The sequence below is a fragment of the Hypanus sabinus genome, chromosome 18, assembly GCF_030144855.1.
Source record: "Hypanus sabinus isolate sHypSab1 chromosome 18, sHypSab1.hap1, whole genome shotgun sequence".
Lineage (NCBI taxonomy): Eukaryota > Metazoa > Chordata > Chondrichthyes > Myliobatiformes > Dasyatidae > Hypanus > Hypanus sabinus.
The window spans coordinates 77,277,946-77,303,658 of NC_082723.1; the positions used below are offsets into that span (position 1 = coordinate 77,277,946).

General features: G+C 39.4%; 1 protein-coding gene across 10 annotated transcripts in view; it reads right to left on the reverse strand.

Moving 5' to 3' along the window:
- The window catches only part of hic2 (hypermethylated in cancer 2), a 188,826-nt gene that overhangs the window by 27,642 nt on the left and 135,471 nt on the right, over nt 1-25,713 (reverse strand). Inside the window, exon 2 of one of the 10 annotated variants that reach the window (XM_059943714.1) lies at nt 20,612-20,915. The exons of 8 other annotated variants lie outside the window; for them this stretch is intronic. The gene's annotated coding sequence lies outside the window, so the exon portion shown is untranslated. Of the gene's footprint in view, nt 1-20,611; nt 20,916-25,126; nt 25,623-25,713 lie in introns of those variants that run through there. One more of the 10 variants, XM_059943713.1, reaches the window with a different exon arrangement.

Sequence of the window (25,713 nt, forward strand, 5' to 3'; positions counted from 1 at the left end):
AAAGTGTTCCAGAGTCTAATAACAGTGGAATAGAATCTGTCCTTCAGCCTGGTGATACATGCTTTCAGACTTTTGGATCTTCTGCCCGATGGGAGAAGGGAGAAGAGGGATCCTGGTTTAAGGCGACGCTACTGAAGACGGGCAGCAGCTAGCTGGTGGCTCATAAAGCAGACTCATGCTGTTATTTGCTTTAATTGTTTGCATGAAGTCTCTGCACATTTGGTCTTTTTTTAAAATAAGTTATTTTGTTTTTGTTTGTTTTGTGGCTGCCTGTAAGGAGACAAATCTCAAGGTCTTATAATGTATACATACTTTGATAATAAATATACTTTGAGGCTAATTATGCTGGCTGTTTTATTGAGGCAGCGAGAATGGGAAACAATTTTATTTTGTTGATTTTAATAGAGCAAAGCAAAGTGTTTTTCTATTGCAGTGGAGCATGCATTAACAGAGAGATTGTTTAGAGAAGAGATTACTGAATGTGAGCCATTCCAGTGTATTTGTTTAAATGAGTCAAACATGTTGCCCAACAAGCACAGTAAAGCCGACATCTTGATTTAATCTTCCTAATGAATGTCTTTGTCTCCACACCCATTATTCCAATTGATAATCATCTAACTGGCAAGTGTACATGGCAACAGCCACTCTGACACACGAATCAATTGGCTTCCACGTGCACTTGATATGGAACTGCCATGGGTTCTTCTACTTCAGACCTGGTTGTCCTGGGAGGACACCATCTTTCTTTCTTTTCTTTTTCAATCTTTTTATTAGTTTTTTAAAAAAAACATAACATAATATTATATTACATATATTATGAATACAATAGATTTGAAATTGAGTTGGTAACAAGATAACAATATCTTATTAAACTATCAGCGAAAAAGGATCATACAATATCAATCTAATCTATATTGATTATACATGAAAAGATTAAAAATAATCATCAAAAGAAAAAAAATGTAAAATATAAGAAAAAGTGTATATTTAAAGAAATAATAAAAAAAATAAACCTAAACTAACATGGGCAATAATAATAGTTTACAAGTATATGATAGTGTCAAAAAACTCCGGAACTCCATACCAGAACAAGAATAATAAGAGTAAAGGTCTGGAAGAAGTCAAATTAATTCATATGAAAGTGTCGAATGAACAGTCCCCAAGTTTCTTCAAATTTAATTGATGAATCAAAAATAGTACTTCTAATTTTTTTCTAAACTTAAACAAGAAATAGTTTGAGAGAACCATTGAAATGTGGTAGGAGGATTTACTTCTTTCCAATTTTGTAATATAGATCTCCTGGCCATTAATGTTACAAAGGCAATCATTCGTCTAATTGAAGGGGAGAATCGACTATCATCTTCATTTGGTATACCAAAAATTGCAGTGATAAAATGAGGTTGTAAATCAATATTCCAAATTGAGGAAATGGTAGCAAATATGTCCTTCCAATAATTATGTAAAGTAGGACATGACCAAAACATGTGGGTCAATGAAGCCACATCTAAATGACATCTGTCACATTGAGGATTAACATGAGAATAAAACCGAGCAAGCTTATCTTTAGACATATGAGCTCTATGTACAACCTTAAATTGTATTAAAGCATGTTTAGCACATATAGAAGAATTAACCATTTGTAAAATTTTTTCCCATTTTTCCGTTGAAATATTGTATTGAAGTTCTTTTTCCCATTCCTGTTTAATTCTACCTGATATCTCTGGTTGTATCTTCATAATCATATTATAAATAAGAGCCACTAATCTCTTCTGACAGGGATTTAAAGTAAAAATCATATCTGAAAAATCTATCAAAGTTGAATTAGGAAAGGATGGTAAAACTTTATACAAAAAGTTTCTAATTTGTAAGTATCTAAAAAAATTAGATTTAGGTAATTTAAATTTGTTAGAAAGTTGATCAAAAGACATCAAACTACCTTCAGAAAAAAGATCGCGGAAACATATTGTACCTTTCCTTCTCCATATACTAAAAGCTTGATCTGTTAAAGAGGGTTTAAAGAAAAAATTAAGTAAGATAGGGCTATCAAGAACGAAGTTTTTTAGAGTAAAAAATTTACAAAATTGAAACCAAATTCGTAATGTATGTTTGACAATAGGGTTAGATATCTGTTTATTAAGTTTAGCTAAATCAACAGGGAGAGAAGAGCCAAGAACAGAAAATAAAGAATATCCTTGTGTACCATTAAATTCTAAATTTACCCACTGTGGGCACAATGGTAAATCTAAATCTAATTTCCAGTATAATAAATTCCGAATATTATTCACCCAATAGTAAAATCTAAAATTGGGTAAAGCTAAACCACCATCTTTTTTAGATTTCTGTAACTGTCTTTTACTTAATCTGGGGTTTTTATTTTGCCACACAAATGAGGAAATTTTTGAATCAATGCTATCAAAAAAAGACTTAGGAATAAAAATTGGTAAGGCTTGAAATAAATATAAAAATTTCGGTAAAATCATCATTTTAACAGCATTGATCCGACCAACCAATGATAAGGATAAAGGAGACCATCTAGTAGTAAGTTGTTGAATTTGATGAAGCATAGGTAAAAAATTCAATCTGAATAAATCTTTATATTTCTTGGTAATTTTTATACCTAAATAAATAAAATTATCAGTAACAATTTTAAATGGTATCCTGTCATTCAGTAAAGTTTGTGCATTTAAAGGGAAGAGTTCACTCTTATCCAAATTTAATTTGTAACCAGAAAAACTACCAAATTGAACCAACAAGGATAGAATAGCGGGAATAGAATTATCAGGATCAGAAATATATAACAGCAAGTCATCAGCATAGAGCGATAACTTGTATAATTTCTCATTACAGAAATATTAGGGGATTCACGAATAGCAATGGCTAAAGGTTCTAATGCAATATTAAATAATAAAGGACTTAAGGGACAACCTTGTCTCGTACCACGAGATAATTGAAAAAAAGAGGATCTATAATTATTTGTAAGAACAGAAGCAACAGGTTTATAATATATTAATTTAATCCATGATATAAAATTAGAACTAAAATTAAAATTCTTCAAGGCATTAAATAAGTATGTCCATTCAACTCTATCAAAAGCTTTTTCAGCATCTAATGAAATAACACATTCTGGGGTTGTGGGTGAGGAAGTGTAAATTATATTAATCAATTTTCTAACAATAAAAAAAGGAGTATCAGTTCCTAATGAAACCAGTTTGATCTCCTGAAATAATCTGTGATAATACCTTTTCTAACCTAATAGCTAAAATTTTGTAAGAATCTTAGAGTCTACATTTAATAACGATATAGGGCGATAAGATGCACATAAAGTAGGGTCTTTATCTTTTTTAAGAATTAAAGAGATAGTAGCTTCATGAAAGGACTGGGGTAGTCTCTTCTTAATAAATGCATCATTAAAGATTTCACATAGCCAAGGGGAAAGCAAAGAAGAAAAAGTTTTAAAAAATTCTATAATATAACCATCAGGGCCAGGAGCTTTCCCTGAATTCATCGATGAAATAGCCTCTCCTACCTCAGCCATAGAAATAGGAGCATCAAATAAACTACGATCTTCATCTGTCAATTTGGGAATATTCAAATTGTTAAAAAAATTATCCATCATAGACAGATCACCATCAAATTCTGATTGATATGAAGATTTATAAAAATCTTGGAAAGTATTATTAATTTCTTTATGATCCATAGTCAGATTACCATCTTGTTTACAAATTTTAATAATTTGTCGCTTAGTCGAAATAGCTTTTAATTGATTAGCTAACAATTTACCAGTTCGATCACTATGGATATAGAATTGAGCCCTGGTCTTAATTAATTGATTCTCAATTGAAGAAGATAACAGTAAGCTATGTTCCATTTGCAGTTCAACTCTCTTCTTATAAAGTTCCTTGGTAGGAGTAACGGAATAAATCTTATCAATTTCTTTAATTTTATCCACCAATAAAGCTATATCTAAATATCTTTGTTTTCTTTTACCAGCAGAATATGAGATAATTTGTCCACGAATAAAAGCCTTAAAAGAGTATTCCTCTGTCAATCTCTTCGGTATAGTTTGTTGAAAAAAATAAGTCAATTTGCTGTTTTATGAAGGTAATAAATTCTGGATCTTGAAACAAAGTAGCGTTGAGTCTCCAAGATCTAGTATTAGTGAAAGAGTCCGAAATCTTGATAGATAACTTCAAAGGTGCATGATCCGAAATAGCAATAGAATCATATTTACAGTCAATAACATCTGCTAATAAACGATGATCAATAAGAAAATAATCAATTCTAGAATAACTATGAGATACATGTGAAAAAAACGAAAATTCTTTATCTTTAGGGTTCAAAAACCGCCATATTTCAGTAATTCCCGAATCGACCATAAAAAAGTTAATAAGTAAAGCTGATCTATTCGGAAGAGTTCGAATAGGTTTAGATCTATCCATCAAAGGATTCAAACAACAATTGAAATCTCCACCCATTATCAACATATATTCATTTAGATTAGGAAGGGTAGTAAATAAACGTTTAAAAAAAATCAGGGCAGTCAAAATTTGGAGCATAAATATTAACTAAAGCCACTTTTCGGTTAAAAAGTGAACCAGTAATCAACAAAAATCTGCCCTGTGGATCAGATATAATTTCATGATGTATAAACGAGATTGAGGGGTCTATAAAAATAGACACACCCCTAATTTTAGCAGTACAATTCGAATGAAATTGTTGACCCTTCCAGAACCTAAAAAAGCGTTGATTATCCTCCCTCCTAATATGGGTCTCCTGTACAAAGATAATATTAGCATTTAGTCTATGGAATACTTTAAATATTTTTTTACGTTTAATCGGATGATTTAAACCATTAGTATTCCAAGAAATAAAATTAATAGACATCCATCATGCTAATATTAATTGTATATACCATGAAAGGTTGAAAAAAACACATAACCCTTAATTCAGAAAGAAGGAAAAATGGTACAGGAGCAACCGGAGAACATGACACCTCACCAATATTAATAATTTGAAGTCGGCTCATGAACTAAAAGCAAAAAAATAAAAAGCAAAAGCGTGAAAAAAGATCCCTACCCCCTCCCCCCACCCCTCGAAAGAAAGCTAAGCGACAGGCGCATAAACTAACACTAATATTACCCCCATTTCAAGATGGCAGCTCCATGAAAAGATAAAAAACTATATAACACCCAGATTTAAATATAGGGTTGCAAAGAGAAAATGTATATCAATCAGAATGAAAAAAAAATAATATAATAAAACAAACGATCATTAATAAAAAAAAGTATAAACATTAAAATTTGAAAGTGTAATATACCTTTAAAAAAAAATTCCAAGTTCAAATACAAGAAAAATGACGTTTCAAAAGCAAAGACTTATAGGAAGAAGAAACGACATTTTGAAAAAGCCATATTACAAAATATAAATGTAAGTTCAACGATCTATTAAAAAATTTAATAAAAAAGTTATCAAAATAGGATTACAAAAAGATTTAATAGACACTACAATATATAATAAAAAAAAGACCAAAAAATCCAAAACATTCGTCCCATTTTCAAGTGCAGGCAAACAAATAAATGCTTACAGAAAGCAAAGTCTTATGGGAAGAAGAAATGACATCTTAAAAAAAGTAAATCCTTATTACAAAATATAAACGTGTATATCCAAAACAGAAAAAAGAATAATAAAAAAAGAGATATTATAAAAAATTAAAAGAGCATCTATAAACGATGATGATAGTAAAAAAAAAAGAAACCAGACCCGTAGATCAGGATAAGAAGTTATAACCCAGCTTCATAGGTTAAAACTTAAAATGAAATGGCATCTTCTCTCCAAAAAATCTTCAGCATAACACATAGTTCAACTTGCACTAGAAGATCGATATTCTTCAACGAATTTTTTCGCTTCTTCCGGAGTATTAAAAAATTGCTGACTGTTGTCGTTCAACGTAATTCTAAGATTCACTGGAAATCTTAAAGCTTGTTTAAGTCCAATCGAATGAATCTCTGCCATCACTGGTTTAAAAGCGATTCTTGCTCTCATTACTTCGAATGAATAATCCTCAACAATTCGAAATGTATTGCTATTGTGAGAAATCATACCTTTTTTACGAGCAAATCGAATTAAAAGCTCTTTCTCCTGAAAATAATGAAGGCGAACAATCACAGCTCGTGGTTTGCCACTCGCAGCCGAAAACCTCGCAACTCTGTGAGCACGGTCGATAACAGGTTTAGTAAGCAAACCTTCATCACCGAAAATTTCCAACAATAATTTAGAGAAAAATTCAGTTAAATCACCGGACTCAACTTTTTCGGGGAACCCGATAATTCGCAAATTCTGTCTGCGAGATCGGTTTTCGAGATCAGTAATTTTAAACTTATACTGATCTAATGTTTTAACAGTCGAATGTACCTTCTTCTCCAGCGCTTCAATTGTACGTACTTTTTCGCAAATTAATTTTTCAAGAGTCGTGATCTTATCTTCATGCCGCTGAATATCTGATGCCTGCGATTGAAGCTCAGTATCAAGCGATCTAACAATTCCTTCGAGTTCAGATATTTTCGTGGTAAGCTTATTTTCCAAACTTGTCAGTTTACTTTCCAATTTACTTTCTAGCCTGCTTTCCAAAGTTGCAAGTTTGAGAAATAGTGTCGATGGATAAAGGATCCTTAGACAATTTCTTGCTTGTAGCCATTTTAAGTTTGACAAGATTAAATCAAATATTGTTTTAGGGAAAAAAAAAGTTAATCAAAAGTATCAACTCATATGATTAGGTTCGAAAAGATTTGATTAAAGGGTGATTATAGTTAAAAAAATGAAGAGCGCCTAGAAGGCAGATGCTTACGTCGCCATCTTGAAACTCCAGGACACCATCTAACATTTACCAGTCAAACAGAAATCACGTCCCCCACACAGATCTCCAACCTTGAGACATCAGAGAGGTAGTCTTAATTTAATTGAGGCAAAAACAAGATGAAGAGTCAGATGAATATTCAAGCTTATTTAATATGTGTACAATGTATACACACATATTGCTCGACTAGGTAACAGGTAACAGAACATTATCCTTAATAATGGATGTCACCTTTCTGAGGCATCGCTCCTTGAAGATGTCCTGGATACTACAGAGGCTAGTTCCCATGATGGAGCTGACTGAGCTTATAACTCTGCAGCTTCTTTCGATCCTCTGCTGTAGCCCCCATCCACCCTCATACCAGACGGTGATGCAATCAGTTTGAATACTCTCCAAAGAGATTCGCAGACTTGGCTGTCGTCAACGGGCCTTGATATCTAGTCTTTCAATTTATCTCTCGGGCCTTGATCTTTGGTATTCTCCTTAACAAATTATTTTCCCTCAAATGCTTGTCCAGTTTCCTTCTGGAAAATTCTTTTAATCAGTCCTTAACATCCCCATGGGAAGCATGTTCCGTACTGCAACCAAGCGGCCAGGCCAGTTGACATTATAGATTAACATAAAATATTACAGACCCTTCAGCCCATGATGGTGTGATGACCTTTTAACCTACTGTAACATGAAACTAACCCTTTCCTGTCTACATAGCCCTCCATTTTTCTACCATCCATGTGCTTAACTAAGACTCTCTTAAGTAAAATCTTTTGTCCATAAATAACATAGTTATAATATTGTCCCTTATGTATCTGGCTCTACTACCATTATTGGTAGGGTAATCCACACACCCACCACTTTTGTGCAAGAAACCTATCCCTGATATGCCCCCAACACACTTTCCTCTAATCTCCTTCTATTAGCCATCCCACCCTGGGTAAAAGCCCCTGACTGCCCTCTTGATCTATGCCTCTCATCATTTTATACATGACTGACACCTCTATCAAGTCAGCTCTCATCCTCCCTACACTCCAAAGAGCTCCAAGCTCATTCAACCTTTCCTTGTAAGACAATATTGAGACCTTTCATCTGGGCGTGAATAAACTTGTTCCCTGAACCACCTGGTACTTGCCCCCCACCTTCATGTGCTTTAGATCAGGGGTACCCACCCATTTTTTTTGCCTTTAACCAAGGGGTCCGTGGACTACGGGTTGGGAACCTCTGACTTAGATGATTATCCTTTGGAATAGTGGGGGGGAGGGGGTTGGGTGTAGACACCAAGACACTAATTAGGGAAGAGTAAATAGAGAAGGCATCGTCTTTCATCTATTTGATGGGCAGTTTAGCTTCCTCTCAAAAACAAACACATGCAAACGGCCAACAATCCCTCAAATCCAGTAATCTCTGATCCAAACGAGCCCTGAGTTAAACGCAGGCTCTATTGCAATATAAAACCATTTTTCTTTGCCCCATTAATGTCATCTACATTAAATGGTTTCCTTATTCTCGCGCATTCAGTAAAGCATAATCAAACCTTGCATAAAAAAACTGATCAATGATCAACTTTATTTGCCATATTCATTTATACGTAATTAGAAGTTGCTGTGATGCATTGGTCAGACACACAGAGAAAACAACATGTAACAATTACGTTAAATCTGGGGGTGGCACAGCACAACGCTTTACAGTACCAGCTACCCGGGTTCAATTCCCACCACATGGTAGTGTAGTGATTAGCACAACGCTTTACAGTACCAGTGACCTGGGTTCAATTCCCATCACACGGTAGTGTAGTGGTTAGCACAACACTTTACAGTACCAGCAACCCAGGTTCAATTCCCATCACACGGTAGTGTAGTGGTTAGCACAACACTTTACAGTACCAGTGACCCGGGTTCAATTCCCATCACACGGTAGTGTAGTGGTTAGCACAACACTTTACAGTACCAGCAACCCAGGTTCAATTCCCATCACACGGTAGTGTAGTGGTTAGCACAACACTTTACAGTACCAGCAACCCAGGTTCAATTCCCATCACACGGTAGTGTAGTGGTTAGCACAACACTTTACAGTACCAGCAACCCAGGTTCAATTCCCATCACACGGTAGTGTAGTGGTTAGCACAACACTTTACAGTACCAGTGACCCGGCTTCAATTCCCATCACACGGTAGTGTAGTGGTTAGCATAACACTTTACAGTACCTGTGACCCGGGTTCAATTCCCATCACACGGTAGTGTAGTGGTTAGCACAACACTTTACAGTACCAGTGACCCGGGTTCAATTCCCATCACACGGTAGTGTAGTGGTTAGCACAACCCTTTACAGTACCAGTGACCCGGGTTCAATTCCCGCCACTGCTTGTAAGGAGTTTGTACACTCTCCCTGCGACTCTGTGGGTCTCCTGTCCTGAGTGCTGCAGCTCAAAGTTCTGGAAGGGCTTATTCCACACTGTATCTCAAAAAAATGTTTAAAGAATGATATAAAAATAATGCTAGAAATACAGCTATGGATTAAAATGTGATAAATACATAAATACTAGCAGGTATTTCCAATGTAAACAGCATTATAAAAAATGATTTAAAGTTTGCTCGTGAGTAGGTACGTTCGCTGCGAGTGGAGGATAGGTCCCAAACGTTTCATCACCAGTTCAGCAATTGAGTGCTTGGGTTTATAGTATTCTGACTCATCATTCTGATTAGTTGGCAGTTGTGTTGGTTGCTAGTGCCTGCTGGGTCTCAGCCAGCTGGATAGCTGAGTGATCTCCACTGGCACGTGTCCTCGGTTATCAGTTGCTGCAGGCGTTGGTTTCTCAGGTGTCTGCGGCTCACGCCTCAGCACCGATCTTGCAGACAGATGGGTTCTTAAATTGTGTCCAGTTGGATATGCTTGTAATAGAGTCTTCTGTTGAGAACTGTTTCTAGAATTCTCTTGATATCTTGGTTTTTTGTAGTTTCCCAGACAAACTTGCGTCCTTGGTCTTTGTGTATTAAGACGAGTGACAGAGAATCATATCTTCTTACAGCCAGCTGATGTTAATGTAGCCTCGTGGATATTTTAAAGAATTTACAATGTAGTACAGTAACTGAGATACTATATAGATGAAGGGTCTAGGTCCAAAACATCAACTGCTTATTCATTTCCAAAGACGCTGCTTGGCTTGTTGAGTTCCCGCAGCATTTTCTGTGCGTTACCCTGGATTCCAACCATCTGCAAATTTTCTCATGGTAAAAAATAGAAGGGTTGTGGGGGGAGGGGAATCAGATTAATTGACTGGGAGAAGAAACTTTTAAAATGATGCCACAGCAGCGTAGCAATTAGCACAACTTTATTACTGCTCAGGATATTGGAGCCCAGAGGTCAAACCCCAGTGTCCTCCATAAGGAGTCTGTATACATCCTTCTTGTGTCTGCATGGGTTTCCTCCCACTGTCCAAAGATGTACTGGTCACAGTTAATAAGTTGTGGGCATGCTATTGTTGGTGCTGGAGGCATGGTGACACTTGCAGGCTGTCCCGGTTGGACTGTGTTGGTCTTGATACCAACAAGTACTCCATTTAGTTATTTATCACGTAACCTGAGTGACATGGTAATAACATGTAACACTTCACAGTGTCAGAGATTGCGGTTCAATTCCCGCCACCGACTGTAAGGTGTTTGTACGTTCTCTCCATACGGTGGTGTCATGTGACACACATGGTCACTGTGCAATCAACAGTGCACTGATGATGTTCCCTTGCATGGTGAAGAAACATTTGCAAGTAAATTGCCAAGATCGTTACAACAAGCAACCACATTTTCCCAATTATTTACAGTATATTTGGATTGCATTGGCCGCTAATGCAAATGATAAATTTCACTTTATGTTCCCATGTATATGTGAAAATAAAGCTAAATTAATCTTACAGTGCCTATACAGTATACCCCAGCTCTCCCCCCCCCCCACCCCCCGGATGTTTTCATGTTTTATTGCTTTACAACACTGAATCACAGTGGATTTAATTTGGCTTTTTTTTGGCACTGATCAAGAGAAAAATACTCTTTTTTAAAACTTTTTTTTATTGAGTTTTCAAATGATTACAGAAAGAAAAAAATCTACCCTTCCCCCCTAACATCACTATAGAAGAAAAGAAAAAAAAAGAAAAAAGAAAGAAAGAAAGAATGCCTGGATATCGGAAGATCCCCACATGCTCCATGGAGTTCATAATAACTTTAGTATATAAATTTATTTCTTTCCCCAAATAACCAATTATTTTATCTTCGGAGTACCTATATATTTAATCCTGTCTTTTGTAAATAAGGGCACCAAATTTTCAAAAATGTTTCATATTTATCTCTTAAATTATATGTAATTTTTTCAAGCGGAATACAGCTGGAAATTTCATTCTTCCAATGATCTATACTTAAGTATGAATCCGATGAGAAAAATACTCTTTTGTGGCAAAGAGAAAACATCTCTACAAAGTGATCTAAATTAACTAAGGCTCTAAAAGTAATCCGGAAAATTATAAACTGGTAAATTTGACGTCGGTAGTAGGTAAATTATTGCAGAGTACTAAGAGATAGGATCTACAAGTATTTAGATAGACAGGGACTTATTACTAAAACATGGCTTTGTGCATGGTAGCTCATGTTTAACAAATCTATTAGAGTTTTTCGAGGAGGTTACAAGGAAAGTGGATGTTGTCTACATGGACTTCAGTAAGGCCTTTGACAAGGTCCCGCATGGGAGGTTAGTTAGGAAGATTCAGTCACTAGGCACACATGGAGAGGTAGTAAATTAGATTAGACATAGGCTCAATGGAAGAAGACAGAGAGTGGTAGTGGAGGATTGCTACTCTGAGTGGAGGCCTGTGACTAGTGGTGTGCCACAGGGATCAGTGCTGGGTCCATTGTCATTTGTCATCTATATCAATGATCCGGATGATAATGTGGTAAATTGGATCAGCAAATTTGCTGATGATACAAAGATTGGAGGTGTAGTGGACAGTGAGGAAGGTTCTCAAAGCTTGCAGAGGGATCTGGACCAGCTGGAAAAATGGGCTGAAAAATGGCAGATGGAGTTTAATACAGACAAGTGTGAGGTATTGCACTTTGGAAGGAAAAAAACAAGGTAGAACATACAAGGTAAATGGTAGGGCACTGAGGAATGCAGTAGAACAGAAGGATCTAGGAATACAGATAAAAAATTCCCTAAAAGTGGGGTCACAGGTAGATAGGGTCGTAAAGAGAGCTTTTGGTACATTGGCCTTTATAAATCAAAGTATTGAGTATAAGAGTTGGAATGTTATGGTGAGGTTGTATGAGGCATTGGTGAGTCCAAATTTGGAGTATTGTGTGCAGTTTTGGTCACCAAATTACAGGAAGGATATTAATAAGTTTGAAAGAGTGCAGAGACGGTTGACAAGGATGTTGCCGGGACTTGAGAAACTGAGTTACAGAGAAAGGTTGAATAGGTTAGGACTTTATTCCCTGGAGTGTAGAAGAATGAGGGGAGACTTGATAGAGGTATATAAAATTATGGTGGGTATAGATAAAGTGAAAGCAAGCAGGCTTTTTCCACTGCTAGGGGAGAAAAAAACCAGAGGACATGGGTTAAGGGTGAAAGGGGAAAAGTTTAAAGGGAAAATTGGGGGGGCTTCTTCACACAGAGAGTGGTGGGAGTGTGGAATGAGCTGCCAGATGAAGTGGTAAATGCGGGCTCACTTTCAACATTTAAGAAAAACTTGGACAGGTACATGGATGAGAGGTGTATGGAGGGATACGGGCTGGGTGCAGGTCATTGGGACGAGGCAGAAAAATGGTTCGGCACAGCCAAGAAGGGCCAAAAGGCCTGTTTCTGTGCTGTAATGTTCTATGGTTCTAACTACAAATATAAGACACAAAATAATTGATTGCATAAGTATTCACCCTTTTAATTTAACACACCAAATCATCACTGGTGCAGCCAATTGGTTTTAGAAGTCACATAATTAATTAAATGGCAGTCACTGTGTGCAGTCAAGGTGTTTCAATTGATTGTAGTAAAAATACACCTGTATCTGGAAGGTCCAACTGCTGGTGAGTCAGTATCTTGGCAAAAGCTACACCATGAAGACAAAATAACACTCCAAACAACCCTGCGGAAAGGTTATTGAAAAGAACAAGTCAGGAAATGGATACAAGAAAAGTAAGGAATATGGCACAGCTATAAATCTGCCTAGAGTGCCATCCTCAAAGACTGAGTGACCGTGCAAGAAGGGGACTAGTGAGGGAGGCCACCAAGAGACCTGTGACAACTCTGGAGGAGTTACAAGCTTCAGTAGCTGAGACGGGAGAGACTCACATACAACAACTGTTGCCCGGGTGCTTCACCAGTCACAGTTTTATGGGAGAGTGGCAAAGAGAAACCCACTGTTGAAAAAAATTCACATGAAATGTTGGCTAGTTTGTCAGAAGGCACGTGGCAGACTCTGAAGTCAGCTGGAGGAAGGTTCTATGGTCTGATGAAACCAAAATTGAGCTTTCTGGCCATCAGACTAAATGCTATGTTTGTCATAAGTCAAACACTGCACATAATCAAAAACACACCATTCCTACCGTGAAGCATGGTGGTGGCTGCATCATGCTGTGGGGATGCTTCACTGTAGCAGGTCCTGGAAGGCTTGTGAAGGAAGAGGGTAAAATGAACGCAGCAAGATACAGGGAAATCCGGAAGGACAACCTAATGCAGTCTGCAGGAGAACTGGGCCTTGGGAGAAGATTAGTTTTCCAGCAATACAATTACCATAAAGCCAAAGTTACACAGCTACAATGATCAAAGTTAATGTCCTGGAGCGGCCAAGTCAGAGTCCTGACCTCAACCCAATTGAAAATTTGTGGCTGGATTTGAAAAGGCTGTTCATTCCCAAGCACCATGCAATCTGACAGAGTTTGAACAGTTTTGTAAAGAGAATGGTGGGAGAATTGCTGAGTCCAGACATTCTAAACTAATAGAAATCTATCCACACAGACTCACAGCAGTAATTGCTGCCAAAGGTGGAGCTACTAAATGCTGACTTGAAAGGTGAGTAATTAGGCAATCAATTATTTTGTGTTTAATAGTTGTAATAAATTTAGACCAATTTGTTTTCACTTTGGCACAAAAGAGTCTTTTTCTGTCAATCAGTGTCAAAAAAGCCAAAATTAATCCACTATGATTCAGTGTTGTAAAACAATAAAATATGAAAACTTCCAAGGGGGGAAGGATGAATACTTTTCATAAGCACTGAATTTAAAATGTCACCTTCTCCAGTCCAAGGGACTGAGCCCTTGCCACCGGACCACTCTGGTGAATTTCTTCTGCTCCTTTTCTAGGATCTCCACAAACATTCAAAATTATGATGACCAGAATTGGATGCACAAATGTAGCTTTGGTCTGACTTGAAGTTATACACCCTACACCCTAGGCTAGCCTATAGGTCACCTGATTAGCCACCCGATCAGTATCATGTAGAGCCATGGGAGCACCTGGTGCACATCACAAGTCCTGGTTATGGCAGGCAGGCCGTCTCTGAAGAGCACTAATAATAGAACCATAGAACACTACAGCACAGTACAGGCCCTTCAGCCCTCCATGTTGTGCTGACCCATATAATCCTTAAAAAAAAGTATTAAACCCACACTAACCCATAACCCTCCATTTTTCTTTTATCCATGTGCCTGTCCAAGAGGCTCTTAAATACCTCTAATGTTTTAGCCTCCACCACCATCCCTGGCAAGTCATTCCAGGCACTCATAATCCTCTGTGTAAACGACTTACCCCAGATGTCTCCCCTAAACTCACCTCCCTAATTTTATACATATGCCCTCTGGTGTTTGCTATTGGTGCCCTGGGAAACAGGTACTGACTATCCACCCTATCTATGCCTTTCATAATCTTGTAGACCTCTATCAAGCCCCCTCTCATTCTTCTACACTCCAAAGAGAAAAGTCCCAGCTCTGCTAACCTTGCTTCATATGACTTGTTCTCCAATCCAGGCAACATCCTGGTAAATCTCCTCTGCACCCTCTCCATAGCTTCCACATCCTTCCTATAATGAGGTGACCAGAATTGAACACAATACTCTAAGTGCAGTCTCACCAGAGATTTGTAGAGTTGCAACATGACCTCTCTACTCTTGAACTCAATCCCCCCGTTAATGAAGCCTAGCATCCCATAGGCCTTCTTAACTACCCTATCAACCTTTGCAGCGACCTTGAGGGATGTATAGATTTGAACCCCAAGGCCCCTTTGTTCATCCACACTCTTAAGTAACTGACCATTAACCCTGTACTCAGTCTTCTGGTTTGACCTTCCAAAATGCATCACCTCACACTTATCCAGATTGAACTCCATCTGCCATTTTTCTGCCCAACTCTGCAGCCTGTCTATATCCTCTTGTAACCTTTGACAACCTACAGCTCCATTCACAACTCCTACAATCTTCGTGTCATCCACAAACTTACTCACCCATCCTTCTGTCTCTACATCCAGGTCACTTATAAAAATCACAAATAGCAGGGGTCCCAGGACAGATCCCTGCGGCAATCCACTAGTCATCGACCTCCAGGTAGAATACTTTCCTTCCACAGCTACTCTCTGCTTTCTTCCTTTAAGCCAATTTTTTCATCCAAACAGCCAAGGTTCCACTTATCCCATGCCTCATGACTTTCTGGATGAGTCTCTCATGAGGGACCTTGTCAAATGCTTTGATAAAGTCCATGTAGACCACATCCACTGCCCTACCCTCATCAATTTCTTTTGTTACCGCTTCAAAGAACATGATCAGGCTCGTGAGGCACATTCTTCCTTCACAAAGTTATGTTGACTGTCCATGAGTATATTGTACTTCTCCAAATGCTCATAGATCCTATCCTTAAGAATCTTTTCCAGTAGTTTGCATAACACTATGTTATTGCATTACACTATGATGTAAGACTCACCGGTCTATAGTTCCCAGGTTTCTTTTTTAAACAAGGGAACTACATTTGCCATTCTCCGGTCCTCCGGCACTTCCCCTGCAGCCAAAGAGGTTTCAAAGATCATGGCCAATGCTCCTGCAATCTTTTCTCTCAATTCCCACAACAACCTGGGAGATCCAGCACTTCTTCTTCCTTAATCTCCACATTGTCCAGCACACAGGCCCACTCTACTTCGATTTCATCCTGATCAAGATCCTTTTCACTTGTGAATACTGAAGCAAAGTATTGATTTAGGACCTCCCCAACTTCCTCCGCCTCCAGGCACATGTTGCCCTCCTTATCCTTCGTTCTCGTCATCCTCCTATTCTTCACATACGCATAGAATGCCTTGGGGTTCTCCTTAATCCTACATGCCAAGGCCTTCTCATGCCCCCTTCAAGCTCTCTTAAGTCCTTTCTTTAGCTACCTGGCTACCCTATATTTCTCATAAGCCCCTCCTACTTCCTGCTTCTTATATCTAACATATGCTTCCTTTTTCCTCTTGATGAGTTGCCTCACATGTTTCGTCAGCCACGGTTCCCTATTCCTGCCATTTTTTCCTTGCCTCAGTGGGACAAACCTATCTTGAACCCAGCTCAAGTAGTCCCTAAACTTCTCCCACATTACTTCTGTGAACATCTGTTTCCAATTTACTCTCGCTAGTTCCTGCCTCATTCCTTCAAAGTTAGCCCTTCCCCAGTTAAGCACTTTACCATTTCATCTGATTTTATCCCTTTCCATAGCTATGCTGAAGCTAATGGCTGGGGTCACGTTTTTGTAAAGACACTGCCCAGAAGGTGGCAAAGCACTTCTGTAGAAAAAATTTGCCAAGAATGATCACGGTGAGGGAAAGACCTCAATCGCCTACGTCATACAACATGGCACATAACGAATGAACGAGTGACTATACTGGTTCCATAATATTGGTAAGGGTGAGAAAATCCTTTGACGGCTTAAGTACAGGTGTAGCTTACAGAAAATAGATTGTCACTGTGTCGATGATCCAGAAACAATAAGCCCTTTCATCTTTTTGCTGTCAACATAATGGTATGAAAGGAGATGCCAAAAGGGATTTTCAAGTGTACAGGAACTCCTTGATGGATATTATACCACAATAATGAGGTGACTAGTGACGGAAGAAACTGCAGATTATAAAATCAGTGGTTCAGACAGCACTTGTGGAGAGGAATAAACAGATAACATCTTGGGCCGAGACCCTTCATGTCTGCGGGGAAGACGGATCTCAGGCTTGTATACTGCAAACATAATTCGATAATAAATGTACTTTGAATCTTTGAATTCAGGACTGGAAAGGAAAGGGGAAGAAGCCAGAATAACAAGGTGCAGAGGGTGAGGGCAGGTCGGGGGGGGAAGGTGAGTGAGTTGGGGAGAGGGGATGAAGTCAGAAGCTGGGAGGTGATAGGTGGAAGAGGTAGATGCTACATGACCTGCTGAATGTCCCCAGCATTTTGTGTGCCTAACTCAAGATTTCTAGCATCCGCAGAATCTCTTCTGTTGATGTTGTGAAGGAAACTGAGTAACTTGCATTTACAGTTGATACCTTTAATCAGGGTTATCAAGGTCCAGATGAAGGTGCTTGACCCAAAACACTGACTGTCCTTTTCTTTCCAGTCTGAATTCAAAGGTACATTTATTATCAAAGTATGTACACGGTATACAACCCTGAGATTGCTTCAGCACTTCGCATTATAATTAACAAGGGGATAAAAAAGCAACACAGCAGACTTTAACATTGCAATCAGAGAGTTGTGTTTTTTTTTGTTTCGTTTAGTCTCCCCTCTCACTGTGTGACACCTCTCTGCCTCTTTATTAGGGAGATATGGCATGTCAAATTGTCGGGTGAACAATGAAATTTTGTTGTACAGCAGATCATGGTCTTGCGAGGGGGAATTGGTTATTGCTTGTTTGGTGGGTGGAGGGTGCTGAGGCTTTTTGCTGAAGTTAATGGGGGAGGGGGGAGTGTTGATGCTTCCTGATGCTTGTGCATGGGGGAGGGAGTAGAGGGGGGTTTGAGCTCTATGTTTTTACTGTCACTCATTCTTTGGGATACTCTTCTGCTTCGGGTGTGTCTGTGAAAAGCAAGAAGTTCAGGTCGTATATTGTATACATTCTCTGATTTTAAATGGAACTATGGAAAATGTATGAATTATTGAAAAGGGCAGTATGGTAGCTTTACAGCACCAGTGATCAGTGTTCAATTCCTGCTGCTATCTGGATGGAGTTTGCATGCACCTCATAACCACACGGGTTTTCTCTCACATTTCAAAGATGTACTGCCTCATGGGAAGGCAGGTCGATGGCTGATTTTACTGTGTAGGTCATCAACTGGCCTATTTAAGGATGTAGCAGCTCTTTCCCATTGGTTGCCTTGCGTACCACAGCACTGGTATTCAGGTTCAGGCACACTTCCTTTATCTTTGAGGCACTCGTTTTCACAGTGAGGTCACGCCCAGTGTTGAAGATCCATTGGGAGAGTTTTAGGATGCACTCTTAGCCAAGTATCTATTTGTTGAATTTTAGTATCGTAGTTTGTGTAACTTAGGGGAACTTAGATGCTTGATCAAATGTTTTACTGTTGCCTAAATGGTTGACGTGCTTATTCATCATCACTCTCTTCTGTCTCACTCATCAAACTTGCTTCCTCGTAATATACACTGATCAGGGTTGGTAAGCTACAGGCACTGTATATTGGTGCCAGAAGCATGGCCACACTTGCAGGCTGCCTGCAGCACATTCTCTGATTGCTCTGAACATTGACACAAACAATGCATTTCATGCTGTGTTTCGATGCATGTCTGAGAAGTAAAGCTAATCTTATGATTTTATGCTAAATGACAGCTTGTGAAAGTTAAGTACACAGTCTGGTCTTACAGAGTTGGAGATGTAACCACCAGGTTCAGGAATAGTTTCTACCCATTGAATTAAAGAACTTCACTCAACTTGAATAGTTACATGGATGGGAGGGGTAGGGAAGGTTTAATGAAGAGTCTTAGCCAGAAGCATCAACTGTATATTCACTTCCATGAACGCAGCCTGGTCAGCTAAGTTTCTTCAGCATTTTGTGTGTGTTGCTGGGAATATGGAGGGCTATGAGTTGGGTGCAAATCGATGTGATTGGGCAGTTTAAAAAGATGGGCTTAAGGACCTGTTTCTGTACTGTACTTTTCTATGACTCTATAACCACACTTGACCCATCATTGAAATGTTCCCACAAATAATGGACTCTCTAAGACTCTTCCTCTCATGTTGTCGATACCTATTGCCAGAGTGGTAAATCTGTGGAATACTCTGCCACAGACTGCAGTGGAGGCCAAGTCTGTGGGTATATTTAAGGCAGAAGTTGATCGTTTCCTGATTGGCCAGGGCATCAACAGATATGGTGAGAAGGCAAGTGTATGGGGTTGAGTGGGATCTGGGATCAGCCATGATGGAATGAATGGGTTGAATGGCCTAATCTGCTCCTATATCTTATGGTTTTATATCTATTTATCATTATTATTTCTTAATTTTTGTATTTGCACAGTTTGTTGTCTTTTGCACACTGGCTGAACACTCAAGTCGGTATGGTCTTTCATTGATCCTATTTCAGACTTAATGAGTATGCCTGCAGGTAAATGAATCTCAAGATCATAAATTGGGGTACAGCTTCATCTGTCAAAAGCAAACTTTCCAGTGGCCAAACATTTTAGTTCTGATTCCCATTCTGATGTGTCGCTTCATGGACTCCTCCTGTACAAAGAAGAAGCCACCCTCAGGATGGAGGAGCAACACATTTTTGTCTGTCCAAGTAGCCTCCCACCTGATGGCATGAATATCGATTTTCCCTTCGGATGAACAAAATTAATCCCTCCCCTTCCCCTCACCCAACATTCCTCTATTACGCACTGTGGCCTTCACCACTTCCCCCTAGGTCCTCTGCTCCTTCATTTTCTCCAGTGGTCCACTCTCCCCTCGCGTAAGATTCTTTCCTCTCCTGCCCGTTGACCTTTCTCACCCACCTTACTTCATCTATCACATCCTTCCCACCTTTTTATTCTGGCATCTTCCTCCTTCATTCTTAGACCTGATGACAGGCCTTGGCACAAAATATCGACTGTTTATTTATTTCAATAGATGCTGCCTGACCTGCTGAGATCCTCCAGCTTTTTGGGTGTGTTGCTTTGCCATACAACTACATTGGTAATAAATTTACATTGTCTTTGAGAACGGTCATTTTTACAAACATCAGTGATGGAGAAAGGGCATGGTTATTGCCCGTTTTACATACAATCAGTCTCTTCAAAAGGATATCATTTTCTCAACAAATGCAAATCCGTACACAAATGAAGCATGCATTTACATGGAATCTTTCAATCTTTCACCTGAACAAAATGTCCGGGGGGGGGGGGGGGTTAATTATTTATTTATTGAGAAACAGCACAGAACATGGCCCTTCTGGTTCTTCGAGTCACACTGCTCAGCAATCCCTTCATCACAGGACAATTTACAAAGACCAATTAACCTACCAACTGGCAGGTGTTTAGACTGTGGGAGGAAACCAGAGCACCCGGGGGAGTAATATGAGGTCACGGAAACTCTTCCCAGGCAGTGGTGGGAATTGAACCCAGGTCACCAGTACTGTAAAGCGTTGTGCTAACCTCTACACTACTGTTCACCAGCAAACTAGTCCAAAGTAAACAACCATGTAGCACGCTCAACATAAATTCCTCTGAAAGGGAATCCAGAGCAACACAGACAAGTCCAGAAGAAGGGTCTCTGCCCCTAACATCGACTGCTTACTCACTTCCATATATGCGGCCTGGCCTGCCGAGTTCCTCCAGCATTTTATGGATGTTGCTTTGGATTTCCAGCATCTGCAGGTTTTCTCATGTTTAATCCAAAAGGCTTTTTTTTCTCCAAAGTTCATTTTTTTTCCCCAGTTAATCTGGCAACAGGAGTATTTGCGCTGCCCCAATTTCAATTCAGATTTGCAAGAACTGCCCTCACTGGTTTAGAGAATTAGTTAGATATTCACTCAGATCCCTCTCAGGAGTCTGTTTTGCAGTTTTGTGAAGAGCAATCATGCTCAAATGCTCCACACCCAGTCTCTGGGAAAAAGAAAATCAAGTTACTCAGACAATCTCCCCTGACATCACATCCACACCCTCAATATCATAATATTGACCAACTTGCAAAACAGGTAATAATCGAAGACCAAGTGGGATTAGGGAGTGTGGTGGGAAACAGTGAGAAACAATCTCAGCAAAGTGGGTTTGGATAAGTATGTGTATGGGAGGGGTGCTTAGGACTATTAGTCAAAGGGAGGGCAATGGGACTAGATGGTTCAGTTAGACCAGATGGGCTTAAGGACCTGTTTCTGTGCTATAGTACTCTATGTTGTTGTTCCTCTCTGCGCCTTGTGGCACATTGGGCAACAACCTTGCTGTTTCCTTAGCATTTTGTCTGTTTTTAATTGCTACCTTGACACAGCCCAGCTTGCCTTGAAGTCCGGTGCAGATGCCACACCACTGGCCAGTGGTTAGTGCTCTATGATTCTAACCAAAAGACTGAGGACACAATCCCTGAACTTCTACAGTACCCTTCATATCCTTCAGCATGTTCCATCTGTATCACAGACAACGGGGTCCTGATGAAAAGTCTCAGCCCAAAACGTGACTGTTTATCCATTTCCATGGATGCTGAGTTCCTCCAGCATTTTCTGTGTGTTCCTCTGGATTTCTAGCATCTGCAGGCTTACTCATGTTTGCAAAGTTTGGTCACTCTATCACTAGTCCTGGTTATGTGACCACTGACACCAGGCAGACAATCTCTGAAGAGCATTGATAATGTCTGGGGTCACCTGTCTTGTAAAGACACTGGCCAGAAGGCGGCAATGGCAAACCACTTCTGTAGAAAACTTTGCCAAGAAAAATCATGATCACAGAAAAACCATGATTGCCCACATCATATGACACAGGACATAACAAATGAAAACTCTCTTTATGTGGGAAGTATTATGACTTCCAGCTCCCACAAACAGACATATCATAAAGATCAGATTTGTTTTTATGCCACTGATTGAGGGATCAATACTGACCAGTGAAAACTGATTAAGCCCTACTCCTCCACCCCCTCTTCTTTCCTCATCCACTCACCAAGATAGATCTGAGAAGTACAAATGCCGGCAGTGTGGCGCTCCCTCAGCACTCTGCTGAGGAGTTGCCTGAGAATTTTATGTTAAAGTTATTGGAATAAGCCTGGAACTCTAACTCAAAGAGCCAAGACCATCACCCAATGAGTCTAGGTGGTTATATACAAATTAATTACCATGTACACACAAAAAAAATCTCAGAATAAGCTTCCCATATCATCACAATGTAGTTGTACAAACAAGCAGGAGAACAAAGGGTGCACCACAGGAAATATCAGACCACCAGGGAGAAAGCAAACCAGAGATGTTCCTTGTGAATTTACAATTACACAATACTGTGCAGAAGCCATAGGCACACACACGCACACACACACACACACACACACACACACACACACATATATATATATATGTACGTAGCTAGGCTTCCCAAGACTTTTTCACAGTACTTTAGTAATTTTATGTATTGCATAATTTTACGTACTACTGCCTCAAAAAAAATTCCATGACATATATGAGTGCTGATAAACCTGATTCTGATATGGGTCTCTATTGTGCACTGAGAGTGGAAAAGGGGCAGGACAAGGGGAATCATGGTTGGGAAAAGGGGAAGGGAGAAGACATTCACGAGATCCGTACTGATGAGCAATACACGAAGAACCTGGCAGCATCTCAAATGGATTAATGAACAGAAATAGACTTGTCGCTCCTGGACGTACAAATCATTCACACCTCAGGACAAAGACTGACTAACAGCACTCTTCTCTTCCAAAGCCAGTCACGGGGATGAAGACAATGTCCCACGTGACATCCACTGAGAGTAAAAAGCTGCTGATAGACTTCCGCTATCAGTGAATGCTTTTGCCAGAATCTCCAAGCACAACAGAAGGAAGTACTTGTCTTGGCATAGCATGCAAACATTGACATACAGTTATGTGCAAAAGCTGTAGGCACACATTTATAGCTAGGGAGACTAAAGATTTTGCACAGTACTGTAGTAATTTTATGTATTACGCTGTATTGCTTGTGCAAAAAAAAACAAACTTCATACCTATGTGAGTGATGATAAACCTGATTCTGAAATGAGTCTCTATTGTGGACTGAGAGTGGGAAGGGGTCAGGGAGAGGGGAATTGTGGTTGGGAAAAGGGGAAGGAAGATGGGAGGGAGCAGGAAGCACCAGAGAAACATTCTGTAATGGTCAATAAACCAACTGCTTGGAATCAAGTAACCTTAAGGTTGGGTGTGTCTGCACCGGTGCCATTTCCCCATCCACCTTGGCACTCCCTCTCTGCCACCTGTCCCACACCCCTCCCATGGCACTCCAACCTCACCATTCCCAAGATCCTTAGCCCCTGCTAGATTTAGAAACTCACTCTCCGCTCCACTTTCACAAATACAGTATTGTACGCTGTAGACGTGCAGTTATGGATTAGGTCTAGCAACCTCTGGTACAAATCTTACCAAGGCTACACAGTGAAAATCTAAACAAATAAACACAGCAATTTGTGGGTTTGCATGGAACAAAAAATACTGTTTTCTGAAGCCCAAAATACCTCGGACGTTCTTCAAGGAAAAGAGATTACCGCTGTGGCTTTGGCCTTTGTGTGGCCCATGGTGATCCTTACCTCCCCAGGCCAGGCAACAAGTGCCCATTTGGTGGTGTTGCGACACCTCAAAGTCAAAGTCAATTTATTATCAACGTATATACATGTCAACATATGACTAACACAAGAAAATCTGCAGATGCTGGAAAGCCAAAGCAACACACACAAAATGCTGGAGTCAGGCAGGAGTCAGAAGAGCAAACTGTACTGTAGGAATTTTATTTATTACACTGTATTGCCTATCAAAAAAAATTCACAAATTTGTGAGTGATGAACAATCTGATTCTGATATGAGTCTCTATTGTTGACTGAGAGTGGGATGGGGGCTGGGAGGGGGGAATCGTGGTTAAGAAAAGGGGAAGGGAGAGGGGAGGGAGTGGGAAGCAACAGAGAGACATTCTGTAATCATCAATAAACCAATTGTTTGGAATCAAGTAAACTTGCTTGGTGTCTCAGGTCTGGGTGTGTCTGCACCCATGTCACTCTCCCCTTCAACACTCCTTCTCTACCACCTGTCCCATAACCCTCCAATGGCATTCCACCCTCGCTGTTCCCAACATCCTTTGCTCCCGTCAGTGTTACAAAATGGTTCTCCACTCCATGTTGACAAATACCCAACCTACAGGCATAACTTTTGCACAGTATGTATAAACCAGAAATTCACATACAACAAATTATTTTTTTGCAAGATATAGTCACTCATGAAATGCAGTTGCAGACAATAAGTATATAGAAACAACAATTAACTAATCTTTATTTGGTCATAATGACAGACACTCAATGGTGTGACAGTATGCAATAGGAAATGTTTCTTAAAGGAGAATTATTCACTTGGTGGCATTAGTAACCAGGCCAGCTTTTTACAACAACTGTCTTTAATTACCCCCGAACCAAGTGGCTTTTGCACATTGGTTTCTGTCAGTCTTTGTTATTTATGTATTTTTTTTCATAAATACTATTATATTTCTTTATTTCACATAAATGCCTGCAAGAAAATGTATCTCAGGGTAGCATATTGTGATACAGATTGTACTTTGATAATAAATTTCATTTGAACTTTGCTAATTGCAGATTAAAAATTACATACAAGTTTATAATGGAATATATATATATATTTTTCTCCTATTTAGGTTATTGCAAAGATCCAGGAGTTTCACAATCACCACCGCAAGCACTAAATTTTAATTGTAGAATTTAATTAATTGAATGTCATTCCCAAAGATACCATGGTGGGATTTGAATTTGTCTCACAAACAGGTGAAAGTCTGTAGATTCTGGAAAACAAAAGCAAAACACACACAAAATGCTGGACGAACTCAGCAAGTCAGGCAGTGTCTGCGGAAAAGAGTTAACAGTCGACGTTTCAGACTGTGACCCTTCATCAGAGCTCCCATTTGTCTCTTTAGCATGGATACCAATAAATAACTAACCACTTTGCTACTGCATAACTAATGCAAGATCCTTTGTTACTGCATTCTGTAATTTAAACCGCTCCAAAAATAGACAGAAAACATGAAGTGAGAAGTGTACATTCTCCAAAAGAATAAAGACCTATCACTTACGCAAAGAACCTGAGGGAGCATGCCTCTCTTTAGATCATCCAATGTGAGCAACTGAGAGAAAAAATCAACTGCAGGGACGAAAAAATTTCACCAATGGAGCAGGAACCTCTGCCTGGAGATGTGCTGACTCTACTCCAAAACCCAGATTCCAAGGAGAAGTTCAAGGTCCGCTTCAGTCTGTAAATGGTTCTGTTTTGCACAACTGGTTCCATTGGTTTTCTTGTCAAACCCGCTGAACAGGTATTTAGCAAGTTTGGAATATATGGCTGCTTAACACCCAGTTTTCAACGTCTCATGGTGTTATTGCTAAGTACAATGTGAACTGTACTGTTTCAGCCCCGGGATAAAAGCGCAGAACTAAACAAAGATGAGATTCTTTGATTTTGGAAAAACTGGATCGCCAACATATTCTTACTTGCTACTGGTTCTAAGGAAGGCATAGGGCTAGTGGAAATAATTTGAAAGCAAACAATCTAAAACAAAAACAGAAAAGTCTAGAAATTATCAGCAGCTAGGAAGAAAAGTACTGTCAGCATTCTATTTATTTATTGAGATCCAGCGAGGAGTAGGTCCTTCCAGTCCTTTGC